Genomic DNA, 15,432 nt, shown 5'->3' with positions numbered 1-15,432 from the left:
AAAGCAATGAACATAAAATCATGTGCAACCTTATCATAAGCCTTTTCGAAATCTATGGACTCAACAAACAGTGCATTCTTGTTAAAGTTACTGTAATAAATAGAGTCTCTTAAAAGCAATAAATTATCTGTTATTTTTCTTTTCGGTACTGCACAAACTTGGTATTCTCCCACAAGGTGGTCCACTACATCACTCAGTCTATTAGCCACAATCTTAGCAATTATCTTGTAGTCACAATTTAATAAAGTTATAGGTCTCCAATTTTTAAGATCTCTGCCATCACCTTTTTTATGAATTAATGTTATGACCCCTTTCTTCATAGATTCAGCTAAAACACCTGAGTTAAAAACATATTGCACCACCCGTGTAAACTCTTTACTTAAAATATTCCAGAACGCGGAATAAAACTCAGCGGGGAGACCATCACAGCCTGGTGTCTTCCCTTTGGCCATCTTATCCAGGGCCTGCTTGATCTCCCCTTCACTAACATCATCAATCAAAAAATCTACTTTTTCAACAGGAACATTATTCTCCAAAATATTACAATAATCATTCATCTCCGTCTCACTGGCTCTGCTCTTATTACTAAAGAGTGTCTCATAAAATCTGCCAATCTCCTTCACCATCTCCTCTCCAAAAACTTCCCCCGTAGGGGTAAAAACAGATTTAAAAACACCTTTAGCATTAAAACATTTTTTAAAGAAATACCGTGTACACTGCTCATTTTCTTCTAGGTGCTGCACTTTAGACTTATATACAATATTCCTTCCCTTTTCCAACAACCTTTTTTTCATCTCCCCCTTCACCTTAACAATCTCATCCTCCACCTCCACACCAACACGTTTAAACTTATAGAGAGTCTCTAACCGGGATACAAGCCTTTCATCACTCCTCCTCTTCTCTTGTGCTCTCTTTATGCAAAACATCTTAAAGAAATTAGAAAACTCTCCTTTAGCCCATTCCCACCACACTAAGACATTACTAAAATCAGGTTGTTTAGAAACACAGGATAAAAACACATGATTAAAACCAGCCATTACTTCCTCATCTTCCAATAGACTTACATTTAATTTCCAGAGCCCCCTCCCAAAATGAAGGGACTCTGTGACACTTATCTCAGCCGACACCATCTTGTGGTCTGAGAAAGTTGACATCATTTGATTGCACCGGACCACCTTAATCCCATCAGAGACCAGGATGTAATCGATCCGGGATTTACAGCGGCCACTATCTGATATGTACGTATATCTTTCATCAGTGCTAACCATCAGTCCAACATCAGTAAAATGCAAGTCTTGAATAATTTGATTTAAAACATTGGAAGTAATATCAGTTCTAACCTCAGCAGAGCTCTCACGATCATTGACGGATCTAATGCAGTTAAAATCGCCAACAATAATAGTATCTTCACGACCAGGGATAAAAAACTTAAGGGACTCTAAAAAAGACAAACGTGCTTGTTTTTCTGCTGGAGCATACACATTAAAAATTCTCATCCTCTGGCCCAAAACCTCAAAAATTAAAACCATACAACGACCAGGTACTAAAGTTTGGCAATTTAAAACTTTAATGTCCCTGTTTCGCAATAAAATCCCAACACCTTCATTTTTGTTTTCTGCACATGTGGACCAGAAGGACTGCCCACACTTCCACTCATTTGCATAAGGTGCTGACTTTATTGCACACTCCTGTAAACATATCACATCACTTCTAACATTCTCAAGAATATCAAAAATTGCAGCTCTCCTAATTTCAGACTCAATACTTCTTACATTAATAGTTGTTACAACCAAAGTCATAATAACTAGGAAAAGAAAACCAAATGCTTTAAAATCCATCTTAACTTAGAAATTAACATTTTGGCCTTCAACTTTCCTATGTAAACTTGCAAAACAATCAGGCGACCCTATGTTAGAGTCCCTGTCTATTTCATTATCACTACCAAGAACAAGGGCTTCCTGATCCTCAGAACAGCTCCCTGTCTTACACCTTTTATTCACAACCTGCACATCCTCATCTTCCTCCTCCTCTTCTTCCTTACTGCGAGAAACTCTCTGACCAGGTGTTAGAGATCTCTGAGATGACCCAACAACTTCCATTCCCTCCTCCTCCCCCACAATTGGGTTTGGACATTCAATATCATCCATAGCCTCTTCACTAGAAAGAACATCACCATACACTGTCTCAATTTTCTCCACCACTTTCACTTTTTTTGCTTTTTTCTTTTTCACCAAGGTAAATTCACCTCCCACACCTGTCTCCTCACCAGTCACAGCAGTGGAAACACCCTCCTCCCCTGACCTCTCCTGAGTGCTAATGTGCTCCACTATCACAGAACTTTCCTCAGCCACCTGTGCCACATTAACACTCACACTCTCACCAACTCCAGGAACAAACCTCCCTCCCCCTTTTTCTCTTTGTTCTCCTCTATTCCCAGCTGCATCAGCATAACTTCTCTTCTTTTTATACCACATATCACAGCCTCTTGCCAAATGTTCCTCACTTCCACAGATATCACATGTCTTCTTCTCTGTACAAATACTTGCTTCATGACCAGTTTTCCCACAATTTCTGCAACATTCTCCTTTCTCAGGGCAATAATCCTGCACATGGCCATAGGCATGGCACTTTCTACAATATTGCAACTGGCCTTCATAAAAGCAGAAACCTCTCTCTCCTCCGATAGAAAACACCTGTGGTATGCTCTTCCTTCCATCTTGCATTCCTTCATCTTTTTTAAATTTTACAATAAACTTTCTCTTACAATTAAAGTACCCAAACTTGTTCTTAAGTCTTCCTATAAATTTCACTTCCTCGCAATACCGAAACAAAAAGTTTGTAACCATTTCATCAGAAACCTTAGGATTATACATGTGGACAATTACTACCTTTGTTGTATTCATAAATAACGGTTCCACTTTAATCTTCTTCATTATAGCAGGCTCACTTTTCCTCTTCATTTCTTCAAGATCCATATAGACTCTCTGGCAAATCTCAGAACCACAAAAAGTAATATCATAAATTCCTTGCCTAGGAAAATCCTGTATAGCCAATACATTCCATACCTGTAGGTAATCAAGCTTGCGAAGAATCTCCACAACGATTTGGTCAAGTCCGATCGTCCCCCGGTGCTCGCCAGGAACGTAGATCCGCACCGTGTCCTCAAGTCCACGCGCCTTCTCGCTCATTTTTGCAGGTAAAACCCACGATCGCAGCTCAGCAACAATCCAGGGCCCCCCGTAAAGAGGGCCCCGATCACCACTCCTTTCAACCCAAACCACGCACAGAAATCCACACGTGATCTTAGCCAAAAGGCCGAGAAGCGATAACCGTGAAAGGGGCGGGCCCAACAAGGTGCCCTTCATGGGCACTATCACTGCTTGCTGTCAGGGAGGCTGCCAGACAATTTTCCATGCACACTCTGGGCTGGGGGGCAGTCAACCACCAGTACACACAGCAGAACCTAAACCCATACCATTATTGCTAAGCAGCAAGACAGGGGCCCATTGCACTCCCACGGGGCCTTTTTAAATGCAATCCATAACCCGGATTTGCCAGGAACCCTTCTTACTCCTCCTACTTGCATGTGACACTGGGCTTAGGATCTGCATAGGAAACACACACACAAGCACACACCTACCTTTGTTGCCTGCAGATGCCTCCTTGGCTGTCCCCAAACGGTATCAAACCAACACCCACGGGAAGCTGTAAGCATAGAGGACATGCCTGCACCCCATTGGACTTACCTGTGTGGGTTAAACCCGGGTTATTTGACAACCTATGGCGGTGATGGTTCTGCTCAGGCAGAGCAGTGCTGATGCTCCTCATAAAGCTGTCGCTGCTGTGAAGGTTCTAGGTGACATCACAAATCCCTATGGTTACATACACAACAAAGCTGGGTTGTTGTTGTTTACACTCTGCAAGGCCTGTGGAAGTGAGTGACATCATAGCACTGTAGTTCTGAGGGTTCTAGATGGATGCAACAATCTCCTGTTGCTTCTATGAAGGCCATAATAGACGACATCACCAAACAGCTCCATAGTCACATACACAGCAAAGGAGAGATGTTGTTTACACCTAGTGATGTCAGTGGTATTGAGTGACATCACAGCACAGTGCTAAGGCTCCTGGGCCTGGACACAGCAGCGGCTGCAATATCTCAACGGAGAATACGTTTATATATATGTGTGTGTGTGCGCGTATATATATATATATATATATATATATATATATATATATATATATTTCTCCGCCGAAATCACTTTTAAACCCATTTCCACCTTTTTTTCCCTTCTCTTCCTCTTACTTTTTTTTCACGTTTTTTTACGTTTTTCTCCTTTTCGCCTCTTTTCTGGGCGTATTATTCTTCTTTTTCTTCTTTTTTTTCGTCTAATGCATACCCCATCAGTGCAGCACTGCTTATTCAATACCGCCAGCAGATGGAGACACTGGGGGATAATTTTCTAAGGATTTATACTGATTTTTCCTGTCTGAATTTGTCGCACAGAAAGTTGCAGGCCAAATATGTGTGACATTTCTGCGACTTTAGCTTCTAGAGCATTTTTACAACATTATACATAGGTGCTGAATACATAAAAAGCGACTGTTCAGCGACAGACAAGTCGCATCGGCTGAAAGTAGGCCAGAATGTCAGTCCATGTTGGAGCAGGTTTAGATACAGTCTAAAGTATAGATCTCAAAGTCTGTGCACAGAATTTAGCAAGGGCCTCGCACCTTCTGATGCATCAGGTAGGTGCACAATAGCATAGCCTAACCCTCTGTACTTTGGTCTATATTGATGCGGGACATAGACAGCCAGCTGATGACCAATCCATTAGTGCAATGGATGGCTGGAAGCATTTGTCTTTGCCTTTGCAATACCACAGAAGCAATGCATGGTCAATGTACAGCAATGACACACCTGTGTGAACAGCCAGGAGACCCCCCCCCCCCCCCCATGTTATGTTACATAGTTACATAGTTAGTACGGTCGAAAAAAGACATATGTCCATCAAGTTCAACCAGGGAATTAAGGGGTAGGGGTGTGGCGCGATATTGGGGAAGGGATGAGATTTTATATTTCTTCATAAGCATTAATCTTATTTTGTCAATTAGGAACATTCAGCACCCACCCGCTATCAAGGCAGCTGCCTATCATGTCATGCCCTACCTGCACAGGTGTGCTGGCTACTCAAATGATCCAATTAAGGAGGCCATTTAGTCAGCAGCAGCAGAAGTCCTGTGCCTGGACGCTCCAACAGCGGCCAGACACAAGCAGAAGCAGAAGCAGCAGAAGCACCACCTTTTGTTTTTTGGCTGCAGCAGCAGCAAGGCCCACAGGGCTGGCTAGCTGGCTAGCCAGCAAGCAGGTAGCAATGAAAGTAGGAATCTTTCTTTTTAACCCTGTAAGGGGGTGGTGCACTGTACCCGAAGATACTGCCATATCGGGTCAATGCATAGGGCGACGGAAGCAAGCTTCGAAATCGGCCCCCGTTCTCAAAAATCCATTTAATATATGGTCCCCAGATAGGGGACGTATCAGATATTAAACTGATAAGAACAGATACTACACTTGATCTTAGCCAAAAGGCCGAGAAGCGATAACCGTGAAAGGGGCGGGCCCAACAAGGTGCCCTTCATGGGCACTATCACTGCTTGCTGTCAGGGAGGCTGCCAGACAATTTTCCATGCACACTCTGGGCTGGGGGGCAGTCAACCACCAGTACACACAGCAGAACCTAAACCCATACCATTATTGCTAAGCAGCAAGACAGGGGCCCATTGCACTCCCACGGGGCCTTTTTAAATGCAATCCATAACCCGGATTTGCCAGGAACCCTTCTTACTCCTCCTACTTGCATGTGACACTGGGCTTAGGATCTGCATAGGAAACACACACACAAGCACACACCTACCTTTGTTGCCTGCAGATGCCTCCTTGGCTGTCCCCAAACGGTATCAAACCAACACCCACGGGAAGCTGTAAGCATAGAGGACATGCCTGCACCCCATTGGACTTACCTGTGTGGGTTAAACCCGGGTTATTTGACAACCTATGGCGGTGATGGTTCTGCTCAGGCAGAGCAGTGCTGATGCTCCTCATAAAGCTGTCGCTGCTGTGAAGGTTCTAGGTGACATCACAAATCCCTATGGTTACATACACAACAAAGCTGGGTTGTTGTTGTTTACACTCTGCAAGGCCTGTGGAAGTGAGTGACATCATAGCACTGTAGTTCTGAGGGTTCTAGATGGATGCAACAATCTCCTGTTGCTTCTATGAAGGCCATAATAGACGACATCACCAAACAGCTCCATAGTCACATACACAGCAAAGGAGAGATGTTGTTTACACCTAGTGATGTCAGTGGTATTGAGTGACATCACAGCACAGTGCTAAGGCTCCTGGGCCTGGACACAGCAGCGGCTGCAATATCTCAACGGAGAATACGTTTATATATATGTGTGTGTGTGCGCGTATATATATATATATATATATATATATATATATATATATATATTTCTCCGCCGAAATCACTTTTAAACCCATTTCCACCTTTTTTTCCCTTCTCTTCCTCTTACTTTTTTTTCACGTTTTTTTACGTTTTTCTCCTTTTCGCCTCTTTTCTGGGCGTATTATTCTTCTTTTTCTTCTTTTTTTTCGTCTAATGCATACCCCATCAGTGCAGCAATGCTTATTCAATACCGCCAGCAGATGGAGACACTGGGGGATAATTTTCTAAGGATTTATACTGATTTTTCCTGTCTGAATTTGTCGCACAGAAAGTTGCAGGCCAAATATGTGTGACATTTCTGCGACTTTAGCTTCTAGAGCATTTTTACAACATTATACATAGGTGCTGAATACATAAAAAGCGACTGTTCAGCGACAGACAAGTCGCATCGGCTGAAAGTAGGCCAGAATGTCAGTCCATGTTGGAGCAGGTTTAGATACAGTCTAAAGTATAGATCTCAAAGTCTGTGCACAGAATTTAGCAAGGGCCTCGCACCTTCTGATGCATCAGGTAGGTGCACAATAGCATAGCCTAACCCTCTGTACTTTGGTCTATATTGATGCGGGACATAGACAGCCAGCTGATGACCAATCCATTAGTGCAATGGATGGCTGGAAGCATTTGTCTTTGCCTTTGCAATACCACAGAAGCAATGCATGGTCAATGTACAGCAATGACACACCTGTGTGAACAGCCAGGAGACCCCCCCCCCCCCCATGTTATGTTACATAGTTACATAGTTAGTACGGTCGAAAAAAGACATATGTCCATCAAGTTCAACCAGGGAATTAAGGGGTAGGGGTGTGGCGCGATATTGGGGAAGGGATGAGATTTTATATTTCTTCATAAGCATTAATCTTATTTTGTCAATTAGGAACATTCAGCACCCACCCGCTATCAAGGCAGCTGCCTATCATGTCATGCCCTACCTGCACAGGTGTGCTGGCTACTCAAATGATCCAATTAAGGAGGCCATTTAGTCAGCAGCAGCAGAAGTCCTGTGCCTGGACGCTCCAACAGCGGCCAGACACAAGCAGAAGCAGAAGCAGCAGAAGCAGCAGCAGCACCACCTTTTGTTTTTTGGCTGCAGCAGCAGCAAGGCCCACAGGGCTGGCTAGCTGGCTAGCCAGCAAGCAGGTAGCAATGAAAGTAGGAATCTTTCTTTTTAACCCTGTAAGGGGGTGGTGCACTGTACCCGAAGATACTGCCATATCGGGACAATGCATAGGGCGACGGAAGCAAGCTTCGAAATCGGCCCCCGTTCTCAAAAATCCATTTAATATATGGTCCCCAGATAGGGGACGTATCAGATATTAAACTGATAAGAACAGATAAGGTTTCAACAAAATTTTATTGAATAAATAAGAAACCATACAAAATTTAAAATGCAAAATAATAAAAGGTTCACAAAAGTTTTAAAATACAAATAATAAAACCAGTAATAAAAGGAGAAAAAATAAAAATGGCAGGATAAAACATTATACAAATGTCATAAAAACTGATTATACTGTTATTTCGTTCCATAGAGGCAGACACCACATGGATGCTGCCTCGCTGGCCCCCAACTGTTTCTTGTCTCTTAGGTAATAGATGTACATCTCACTCAGGGCCAGCTTTATACAGTTTTTAACATCAATAAAATCATGTTTAAAAAGTAAGATGTTCCTAACTTTCCAGATGGCATTTTTAAAACAATTAATAATCATCCAGCAGATCATCTGCTGTTTAAAATTGGGGCAGTTAAAAAGACCGTAAAAGACACATTCGTGATTAAAATCTTTTAGGCCGCAGGCCCACTTCAAAAGTGGGCCTACCTTCCTCCAAAGCTCCCGTGCAAAAGGGCAGTTCCAAAATATGTGCAGCACCGTTTCGTCCACTCCGCAGCCATCTCTCGGGCACTTGGCTCTCGCCACCAGTCCTCGCCTGTGCTGAAACTCACGAGTAGGGAGGCACTGGTGGACGATTGCCCAGGCAAGATCCCTGTGTACATTCGCCAGAAACTTCCCGTACACGTTCCGCCATACCTTTTTGGATCTTGCCTGTGTGAAATTGGACACTGCCAGGGTAACCTCACTCCGCCTGAGGACCTTTGATACCTTTCTCTGGTCCCCCAGTATGTCAGGCTCCAAATCTTGGAGACCTAGGAGCCTGACTGTCTTTTCCAACACCACATAATGTTTTGGGGGACACAGAAGCACCGGAGCGTTCAGAGGGATGCGCAACCATCTTTTAAAAACCATGCCCGCAGCGTACCTTAAAAAGCAGCTAAAAATGCCATCGGATTTAATAATTTTAAAACAGAAACAGAAATACTTTATGTAAAAGAAAGTAAAAAGGTTAGGAACATCTTTCCCGCCATTATCTTTACTTTTGTACATAAAATCACGCTTTAATTTCTCCATTTTTGAACCCCATAAAAAAGTAAAAACAATTCTAGTTACTTTTTTAATGTATAAAATAGATGGAGGAAATACCATGGCAATGTATAGCATAATAGGGAGTAAAACCATCTTTATTATTAAAATCTTCCCCTCCATGGTAAGGTTTCTAAGATTCCACATTAAAATCTTCTTCTCCATCTTAGCTATAGCTGAATCCCAGTTAGGGCTCCCATCATTGACCTGGTTAAAAACAATACCTAAAACTTTAATTTGATCCTGTTGCATTGTGACTCCTGGGGTGATGGATGAATCCCAGGAGCCAATATAAAAACAGTCACATTTATCTGTGTTTAGCTTAAAACCAGAGACCTCGCAGAAATAGCTGGTGTTCCTCAATGCCCCCCTCATGGATGGAGAGTCCGGGCACAGTATGGTGACATCATCCATGTACCCCAACACCTTTAGATGGGTCCCTCCTCCACCAGGTATCGGTACGCCTCTTACTACCCGGTCTTTTCTGAGGAGGGCCATCAGTGGTTCGATTGCGCAAATAAAAAGGAGTGGGGACAGGGGGCAGCCCTGTTTGACACCTGATAAAAGAGGAACACCGCTGGTTAAAAAGCCATTAACAGAGACTTGACTAAAACAGGATCGGTATAAAAGCATGATTCGGCTTAAAATCGTTTCAGGCACTGCCATCTTTTTAAGAACTAAAAACAGGTATTCATGGGAGACCCTATCAAAGGCTTTTTCAAAGTCTAAGGATAAAATTGCTACAGTTTGATTTCTATCCTTAAAATACCATAAAACATCTCTTAAAATATTTAGGGATTCAGCTATAGACCTTCCAGGTACCCCACAAACCTGATTTGGGTGAATTAATTTATGAATAAAAGGTTTAAAACGGACAGCTAATAACTTGGCTAAAACTTTATAATCGACATTTAAAAGTGTGATGGGGCGCCAATTTTTTAGCATATCCTTTTCACCCTTTTTAAAAAGTAATGATACAATCCCCCTCCTCCAGGAAGGGGGAAGTTCATTAACAATAAAAGTTTCTTTATACAATAAAACCATATCATCCTTTAAAATATCCCAAAAAGCTAAATAAAATTCGATGGGTAAACCATCTTCCCCAGGGGCCTTCCCACTAGAAAAACTTTTAAAAACAAATAAAAGTTCATCTAAGTTAAGATCACGGGATAAAACCTCCTGGTCTAAAACATCTAGCTTAAAATCAAGGGAATTAAGAACATGTTCTAAAAAGGATGGATTAAGATCTTTCTTATTAAAAAGAAGCTGGTAGAAGTTAAAAACTGCATCTAACATGCCTTTTGGAGTGGATTCACCCTCAAGGTTTTGGATGATATCCCTCCTATTCATCACTTTTTTAAAAAAGAAACGGGAACATTTCTCGCCCTCCTCCAGGTGCTGCACATGTGAGTTAAAAATGATTTGTTTCCCTTTCTTTTCTATGGCATGTTTTATTTCAGTTTTAAGGTTTAAAATATCATTTTCTACATCCATACCAGCTTCTTTCAATTTAAAAAGTACATTTAAACGCATGTTAAGAACATAAAACCACTGTTTTTCCATTTTTGCCTTCTTCTTACCTGCTTTGATAAAAAAAAATCTGATTTTAGATTTGGTGCCCTCCCACCAGTGCAGCATAGGCTCGTGGGGTTTTCTTTGTGATTGCCAGCATTGGTAGGTCCGCACAAACTCCTCTTTTATCTCAGGGTCCTCTAGGAGTGTGGTGTTTAATCTCCAGAGGCCCCTTTTTGCTTTTTGCTCCCCCTCTAGCTCCAGGCCCACCAAGAGGAGCTTATGATCAGAGAAGATATTCTGCTCGAGCGTGCATTTCAGGGGTTTAAAAGCTCTAGAGGAAAAAATAAAATCGATTCTGGAGCTCACTCTTCCATTGGACCATGTGGCGCCTGGGTCCTCCGGCAAGAGATCCTTCCAGCAATCTTTCAAATTAAAATCATCAATAAAATTTTTAAGCAGGTAAGAAGTGCGGTCTTTACGATTAATATCCCCACCCTGCCGGTGTTCCCCATCACGTATGCAGTTAAAATCACCTCCCACCAGCAGGGGGGAAGACCCAACACAAAACAGTGGTAAAATTTCAAATAGTTCTGCCCGCTCCTGTTTATCAGGAGGGGCATACACATTTAAAACACGAATTAAAAGTCCATTAAAATATAGATGAATTAAAAGAGCTCTGCCAGGCACAATCTCAGTTACTGTATGAATAGAAAAGGACTGGCCTCGGCAGAGCAGCCCAACACCCACAGAACGACAGTCATTTGCACCGGACCATATGGATGGGCCCAGCTTCCAGTCTTCTTTTAAGTCTTTATAGTCCATTTTACTAGGGATTCCACATTCTTGTAGCAGGCAAAGGTCAAAGTCACATGTCTCTAGATAAGAAAATAAAGCAGCCCTGCGATCAGGGCTCTTTAAGGACCTCACATTGAGTGAGGCAATTTTTACAGGGATAGGCATAGTTTATGGAGAGTCCGTGCTTGGAGAATCAAAGTCAATAATAAGCTGCGTACCGTCATCCCCCGCCTGCGGGGTCATCAGCTCCTTGATGTTCTGAGGGTCGGAGCTTGAGATCGATGATGCCCCGACCCTGAGCTCGCTCTCGTCCGAACTACGGCACGCCGCTTTCCTTTGAATGTCTTCCTCTTCTTCTTCTCTTTGTCTTTTAAATGTCACACTGCTGTCCATATCCTCTGTGTTGCTCTCACTCGATGTAATCTCTGGCCCCCGGCTGATGGATCTGCGTCTTCTTTCATCATTTGACGACTGGAACTGCTGCACAGGGGCCTGTGAGGCCTCTTTTCCGGAACCTTTGCCGCTACCTTGGGAAGTTTTCATCGCTTGTTCCCCAGCAAGCGTTGCTGAGGACTGTTGCTCCAACTTCCCCATCGATCGACGATGGCCAGTTTTACCCACCGGGTCCACTGCTGGCGGGGCAGCAAACCCTGGTTTGGCGCCACTTGTCTTCTTGGCCCTGTCCTGTATAGGCGGAGTAACAGGACCGGGCTCAGACCTGGCCACCTGGCTCCCCTTCCGGCGGGCTTTCACCGGGGCCTCTTCGTCCGGAGCAGGGCGACCCTGGGCCAAGCCAGTACCTGGCTTATGCTGCAATTTTGGGTCCACTTTTGCCCCCACCGAGGCCCGTCGGCTGCCACCCGCCACAGGTGAGCCCCCTTCAGAAGTTTCGGCGGGCTCTTGAGCCAGGTAGGAAGTCGATCGACGTCTTTCAATTTCCCGGGCAGTAAACTCGATCACCCGCCCGGGCTTCGTGGAATCCCCATGGCCTCCCCCTAGCACTACCACCGGTGGGCCCCCCGATGGAGCACCAGAGGTCTTGGGCCTGGACCCATCAGTACCTGCCATCTGGGGTTTGGGCATCTTAAAAAAGGACGTCTTTTGTCCTGTCCCCTCTTTGGGTGGGCCCAGCCTTGACCCACCCATCGTAGTTTTTGCTTTATGGGGACAGGAATTAAAATCGTGATTTTCCTCTCCGCAGAGGTTGCACCTTATCGTATGGCTACATCTTGAGGCTATGTGACCTTCTTGGCCACACCTATTGCAGCGAATCACACGCTCCGCGCCGCAGGTCTCCTGGGTGTGGCCAAACCTCAAGCAATTTCGGCAATACATAGGCATTTGAGGATAGAACAGGAAGCCCCGAACTCTCCCGATGGCAAAATTTGGGGGCGGATGGCAAAGACCCCCAATACCACCGGGATCCTTACGGAGCTTGACCCAGAACTTCCTCTTGCCGTTCCAGAACCGCACGGAGTTCAAGATTTTGTTTGCGAATCGCACCTCTTCGCAGTATCGCCGAAGAAAAGTGGCTATATCCTCCGTGGTCACATGAGGGCTGTGCATAGCCACCACCAACGGTATATGTTCCTCACCATAGAGGAACTGGAACGAAAGACCGTCGAGTCGATCGTCCCTCTGGTCCGCACCAGACAAGGTTGCATAGATGTTATCGCAACACGCCGTGGCCGTGAAGGTGACGGTATACAGGCCACGGCTTTCCTGGTCATTTAGACACAGGATGTCCTCCCTATTGAGGCGGAAGTAGTCAAGAAGAATCACCTCCGCAATGAAGCGGAGGTTCTTCAACTGACGATGGCTCTCCGACACCTCTATGCGGATGGTATTTCGCATCGACATTTCCCCAGAGGGGAAAGCCCAGGAGAACGGCATCTTCCACACCCAGGGACTAAGCCCCTTCCCCAATAGCAGCAGGGGCTCGGAATCCCGCTATAAAAGCGGAACCCTTACCCAAGGCAGAGGTCGGGGGTACCCTAGGTGCTTCCGAAGCTACAGGTAACGCTCAACGTACCGAAAATGCCTTCTGAGACACAAGGTCCCAGAGACAGGGGGATCGCAACCCGTTGTCCGTGGACTAAGCCCGCTCCCCAATAGCAGCAAGGGGGTGAAGTCCCTCCGTAAGGAGAGACAATCCCCCAAGGCCGAGAAGCGGGGTACCACAGACACCTTCCGACCAGACCAAATGCAGATACTACACTTGATCTTAGCCAAAAGGCCGAGAAGCGATAACCGTGAAAGGGGCGGGCCCAACAAGGTGCCCTTCATGGGCACTATCACTGCTTGCTGTCAGGGAGGCTGCCAGACAATTTTCCATGCACACTCTGGGCTGGGGGGCAGTCAACCACCAGTACACACAGCAGAACCTAAACCCATACCATTATTGCTAAGCAGCAAGACAGGGGCCCATTGCACTCCCACGGGGCCTTTTTAAATGCAATCCATAACCCGGATTTGCCAGGAACCCTTCTTACTCCTCCTACTTGCATGTGACACTGGGCTTAGGATCTGCATAGGAAACACACACACAAGCACACACCTACCTTTGTTGCCTGCAGATGCCTCCTTGGCTGTCCCCAAACGGTATCAAACCAACACCCACGGGAAGCTGTAAGCATAGAGGACATGCCTGCACCCCATTGGACTTACCTGTGTGTGTTAAACCCGGGTTATTTGACAACCTATGGCGGTGATGGTTCTGCTCAGGCAGAGCAGTGCTGATGCTCCTCATAAAGCTGTCGCTGCTGTGAAGGTTCTAGGTGACATCACAAATCCCTATGGTTACATACACAACAAAGCTGGGTTGTTGTTGTTTACACTCTGCAAGGCCTGTGGAAGTGAGTGACATCATAGCACTGTAGTTCTGAGGGTTCTAGATGGATGCAACAATCTCCTGTTGCTTCTATGAAGGCCATAATAGACGACATCACCAAACAGCTCCATAGTCACATACACAGCAAAGGAGAGATGTTGTTTACACCTAGTGATGTCAGTGGTATTGAGTGACATCACAGCACAGTGCTAAGGCTCCTGGGCCTGGACACAGCAGCAGCTGCAATATCTCAACGGAGAATACGTTTATATATATGTGTGTGTGTGCGCGTATATATATATATATATATATATATATATATTTCTCCGCCGAAATCACTTTTAAACCCATTTCCACCTTTTTTTCCCTTCTCTTCCTCTTACTTTTTTTTCACGTTTTTTTACGTTTTTCTCCTTTTCGCCTCTTTTCTGGGCGTATTATTCTTCTTTTTCTTCTTTTTTTTCGTCTAATGCATACCCCATCAGTGCAGCAATGCTTATTCAATACCGCCAGCAGATGGAGACACTGGGGGATAATTTTCTAAGGATTTATACTGATTTTTCCTGTCTGAATTTGTCGCACAGAAAGTTGCAGGCCAAATATGTGTGACATTTCTGCGACTTTAGCTTCTAGAGCATTTTTACAACATTATACATAGGTGCTGAATACATAAAAAGCGACTGTTCAGCGACAGACAAGTCGCATCGGCTGAAAGTAGGCCAGAATGTCAGTCCATGTTGGAGCAGGTTTAGATACAGTCTAAAGTATAGATCTCAAAGTCTGTGCACAGAATTTAGCAAGGGCCTCGCACCTTCTGATGCATCAGGTAGGTGCACAATAGCATAGCCTAACCCTCTGTACTTTGGTCTATATTGATGCGGGACATAGACAGCCAGCTGATGACCAATCCATTAGTGCAATGGATGGCTGGAAGCATTTGTCTTTGCCTTTGCAATACCACAGAAGCAATGCATGGTCAATGTACAGCAATGACACACCTGTGTGAACAGCCAGGAGACCCCCCCCCCCCCCCCCATGTTATGTTACATAGTTACATAGTTAGTACGGTCGAAAAAAGACATATGTCCATCAAGTTCAACCAGGGAATTAAGGGGTAGGGGTGTGGCGCGATATTGGGGAAGGGATGAGATTTTATATTTCTTCATAAGCATTAATCTTATTTTGTCAATTAGGAACATTCAGCACCCACCCGCTATCAAGGCAGCTGCCTATCATGTCATGCCCTACCTGCACAGGTGTGCTGGCTACTCAAATGATCCAATTAAGGAGGCCATTTAGTCAGCAGCAGCAGAAGTCCTGTGCCTGGACGCTCCAACAGCGGCCAGACACAAGCAGAAGCAGAAGC

General features: G+C 44.7%; 2 non-coding genes and 1 pseudogene across 2 annotated transcripts; all 3 read right to left on the bottom strand.

The window, feature by feature from the left end:
* Positions 1-5,411: 5,411 nt before the first annotated feature.
* LOC130349203 (U2 spliceosomal RNA) lies at positions 5,412-5,602 on the bottom strand. Its single transcript, XR_008886599.1, has one exon. It is a non-coding gene; the product is annotated as a U2 spliceosomal RNA (small nuclear RNA).
* A 2,089-nt stretch (positions 5,603-7,691) lies between these two features.
* LOC130349265 (U2 spliceosomal RNA) lies at positions 7,692-7,877 on the bottom strand. The gene has a single exon (XR_008886655.1). It is a non-coding gene; the product is annotated as a U2 spliceosomal RNA (small nuclear RNA).
* Positions 7,878-13,266: 5,389 nt separating this feature from the next.
* LOC130349316 (U2 spliceosomal RNA) lies at positions 13,267-13,484 on the bottom strand (annotated as a pseudogene).
* Between the last annotated feature and the right edge of the window lie 1,948 nt (positions 13,485-15,432).

Source organism: Hyla sarda, unplaced genomic scaffold (genome assembly GCF_029499605.1).
Source record: "Hyla sarda isolate aHylSar1 unplaced genomic scaffold, aHylSar1.hap1 scaffold_91, whole genome shotgun sequence".
NCBI classification, from domain to species: Eukaryota; Metazoa; Chordata; class Amphibia; order Anura; family Hylidae; genus Hyla; species Hyla sarda.
This window is presented reverse-complemented; position numbering and strand designations above follow the sequence as displayed.